The sequence below is a fragment of the Chaetodon trifascialis genome, chromosome 10, assembly GCF_039877785.1.
Source record: "Chaetodon trifascialis isolate fChaTrf1 chromosome 10, fChaTrf1.hap1, whole genome shotgun sequence".
NCBI classification, from domain to species: domain Eukaryota; kingdom Metazoa; phylum Chordata; class Actinopteri; order Chaetodontiformes; family Chaetodontidae; genus Chaetodon; species Chaetodon trifascialis.
Window position 1 is genome coordinate 5,653,171 of NC_092065.1, and position 4,219 is coordinate 5,657,389.

At 39.1% G+C, this 4,219-nt stretch overlaps 1 protein-coding gene across 1 annotated transcript in view; it reads left to right on the plus strand.

Annotated features, from left to right (window-relative positions):
* Positions 1 to 4,219, plus strand: part of LOC139337241 (uncharacterized oxidoreductase YjmC-like) — a 297,202-nt gene that overhangs the window by 176,679 nt on the left and 116,304 nt on the right. The window lies entirely within an intron of this gene.

The following is a 4,219-nucleotide window of genomic DNA, read 5'->3' on the forward strand; positions in this document are numbered from 1 at the left end:
CAGTCTGTGTACACTAATGCCTTGGCTTCATCAAATATGCATGACAAGCAAGTAAGTGATCAACAAAAACACGACTGAGGAGAACAAATAGATAGTAGTAAGAATGTAAAACCAATGTTTTGACAAATTATAACCTGCATTTTTCAGTGGTTAGCTATAACTCTGCATTTAATAGTTTTCAATGGATATTTGACAATCAACTCAGAGCTGGGGCAAAGGGACAGGCAGAAATGCAAGGAAGAGAGAAAATATGTATGACCGCACCTTTTTTCCCAGTAATCCTCAGTGGCTTGTGTCCTAGTGCTGCTTCATATCTCTCTAATCAAAGAGGCTGCAAAGCCACCCTGTAGACACGCGCAAAGACTGGATCAATACGACCCCGCCAATATTGTAGAGCAACCTCAAATATCTACAGAAAAACAGATATTTTTGTAATTCTAAGAAAAAAAATCTTTATCATCTGAGTGTGTGTCTGGTGTCACTTTTTGATGTTTCTGCAGCACATCCCGTCTCAAGCACTGCAAATATTTTGTCTTTGTATTGAAACCAATTTACTGTATTGTAATTCATCATATTTCACTTGTGTAATATTTGTTACATAATGACAGTAACACAAAAATAGCAGTCCATTATTTGGCTGATGGCCATGAGTAGGAACACTTTAGTTGCAATGAATATAACCACAGATAGAATCATTTCCATGTTCAAACAAAGATGGCAAAGACTATTACATAAGGAAGAGGGATTGCTTGTTTCAGAGAGTCCCGGTGTCTGGAGTTATCATATTTTAATGATGGGCCCCGCTGTGTGAGCTCTGTGAACTAAAAATGTCGGACTCCATAGTTTAGGAAAAGATTGTAGGGCAGATGGGATTGTTGGTGGCCCTGAGACATAAGTGTCATGTTAGATGCCAGATTAAATGTTGTGGGGTCTTGTCAGTTACAAAATGCCACTACTTTTTGTCCTCAGCTTAATGAGAAACTGAAGCGTAAGTAAATTTTGCTGGCTTGTGGAGTCAATGTCATATCAGCTTCTGCTGTGAAGGGAAGGAAAAATGAAGCCAACACAACAATGGAGCTTGAATGCTGGCTGACAGAAAAGTGAAATATGCTGTCACATCCACCACTCTGGGTTTCTGTTGGTGGAAAGGCGTATGTGGCATATATTGGATATCAGATGTTTCTTGATTCTCAGAAGCGTGATCAGAAACACAAAGGCCTAGAAAACTGAATTATCTTATTAGAATGCAGCCTGGGAGCTGCTTTCATAATTCCATCGAGCTGCTTTGAAGAAAGTAAACACAATAAAGAGGCTTTATCTTGATTTCAATAGAAAACCGCTCCCTCTGCCACCCCTTCCACTGTCTGTCAGTGAAGAAATAATGTCGTAACAAAGAAAGTTTGTCTGATGCAGATCTCATGAAAGCAACTCAGAAAATCTGATAAAGTATCCCTGTTAATACCACTTGTTTTATGCCTTTCTGTGCTGTCCATTTTTTTCTCTTTTGAAAAACGCATGTGCAACAGCTGCGTTACAGCTGTGCAAAACAAAGTCTTAAATTCAGCCTGTTGTGTTTCAAGGAGGACAGAGGGCTCGAGTTGAGAAAAATGATTCTGGATGCTCTCATCTTAAATGAGCAAAATGCTGCTTTTGTTCCATCTAGCTGTGTGGAGAAAGAAGCATTAGACTCAGTAATTCATTTTTTGGGGCTGTACCCTTGGTTGTCCATGAAATATTGAAAGTCTGCCACAGAGATCTACAGTGCTTACATGTCACATCACCGATTGGGTTTGAATGATATTGTCTGAATTACAGTCTTTGTTTCCTGTGAGGATGCAGCCTTTGGGTGCAGCAGGATTAACACACACACACACACACACACACACACACACACACACACACACACACACACACACACACACACACAGGGCTTGGCCAGCAAAGTTTGATTCAGGAGTTCCTGCTTCATTGTCTCTGGCCCTGGGCAGGTGCTGGGTGTTGTCATGGTAACATCCGTCCGTACAGGATCTGACACCCGTGACCTTGTTAGATGGATGAGAAGACAGACCCCACCCCCCCCCCCTGTCAATATCAGCCCTGAAATGAATCATAGCTCTAGATTTATTTGATGAAATGCAAGTTTTGGTCACCCATAAGTGGACAGGATCATCACACCTACTGTTGCTTAAGGTAATGTTTATTTAGTTAATAGACTATAGCAGAAGAGAGATGGAAGACCAGCACATTTCAGCATATTGAGCCCATCTTTCTTTTGTATGTCAAGGTCTTTGGGGAGTCAAGGTGCAATGTTTGTGTGGCCCTTATTTGTTTATTTTGATTCTAAAATGATATCTAAGAGATAAAATATACTGTATGTGTGAGCTCAGAAGCACACATTCTTCAAGTTTTTCTGTGGTTCATGTTTTACTTTTTATAGTTGTTTCTTTTGTCTAACAATGTAGCACGAGTCTTACCCTGAGTGGGCTCCAGTTATAGAAGTGATGTGAAAACTGTACCACGTTATCATACAAAGTCCTGTGTGATGTTAAACAGGCAGTCATATAACGCTTGTTTTTAACTGGTTATTTGAGCAATACAGCACTTATTATCCATGGATTTGATGTTAATTTGATATTCAAGAGCTTTTTGTAATTGTTTGTGAAAAAGGGGACTGGTCAATTGGGATAAAGCAAATTTGAATACTAATGGATTTTCCATTGTCTCTGTGCCTCCATTAGATTCATGATTTGTGTTGAAGTGGGGCTTAAGCAAAAACAAGAGTGTTAACAAGTGTTCCGCAAAGAGATTAAGCCCATCTTTCCCATCTTGAATATCTTTAAATGAGAGACATTACAGCTTTATTTGCACATTGATTGAACAGCAAATAACTGTTGCACCCATGATTTTTTCCCTCTGGTCTGTGTGATGGATTGGAAAGGATTTGAAATAGGATACTTTTACATTGTGTAATTAAAAGAACAAAAGGATGTGGTTTCCTGATTTGTGACCTGGCGAGCCAAGAAAACAGGATGTGTCAGATAATGTATGTGCTGGTGTCGATAACGCGTGTGCCCAAGTTTTAAAATGTCAGTCTTTGTTTTGTTACAATAGTGTCAATTTTCAAAGCTACTTCTTTTGTACGTAGGTTGATTTACTCATTAAACAAGAGAAACGCCACATAGATTATTTAGTTGCCATTTTAAACCATTTGTTTTATATCATTTGTCTGAGTATTATTTGCTGACATCTGTTGCTGACAAGATGTTTTTGCTGTTGTTTGGTAGCTTTAAGGTTCAAGGTTGCTTACATTCACATCCAATGTAAAAAGTGTAGATAATGTAGCTAGTTAAGGACAATCTGCTGTCTGGCCTAAAAACCCCTTGCATTGCCTGTCTTCCTGAATTGTCCTTTACTTGTCTATGTCCTAAACTGTTCATTCAGTATGGATGTAAGCACTCAAACACCCAGCTGTTAAATTTCAAGTCTAGTTAACTGGAAAACAAAGCCAAAACTACAAGAAACAGTGTGCCCGTTGCTCTGCTTTCAGACTTCACAGTAAATATGAGCCTGCCTCCATTCCACCTGTCAGCTTTCAGTGCATGTGAGCTTAGCTGAAGCGCTTATGATTTCCATTTTCCAAGTAACTGATCTACTTCATAGGATTTAGGACATTGAGGTTGTGATTCAATGACAATATCAGTACATTTATCTCACCTAAGCCTGGCTGAAACGGCCAACAACAACACAGGACAGCAATTCAGAAATAAGCTCTCTTAATCCTCTTCACTTCTGCCCCTCTGCTTTTCGAGTCTTACATGACCAGTTGAGGGTCAGGAAGAGACAGATGACTGCCCCATAGGATAGATTGGCTTCTAAGTAGAGAAAGTTTGCCACCTAATGGAAAGAATGTAGCACTGCTTTTCTAATTCTCTCTCTCTCTCTTACACACAGCTTATTTTTCAGTGTCCTTCTATCTGCCCCAATGTGTCTTCTTCAGTTCAGCTGTGTGTGATAAGTGCAATTGTACAATAGCATCTAATTTTCCTTGTTTGTTTCAGTATTTTGTTCTTGCATGGAAATAACTTTGTGATTAACAAAGTCACAATTTGTCTAGATGATCTATTGAATTTAATAAGATACATGTTTTGAATTGCCACTAAATTCCAGTTTTTAGAGTTTAATTTATACCCTTCTCTCTTGTCCCTTTTTTCAGGTCCAG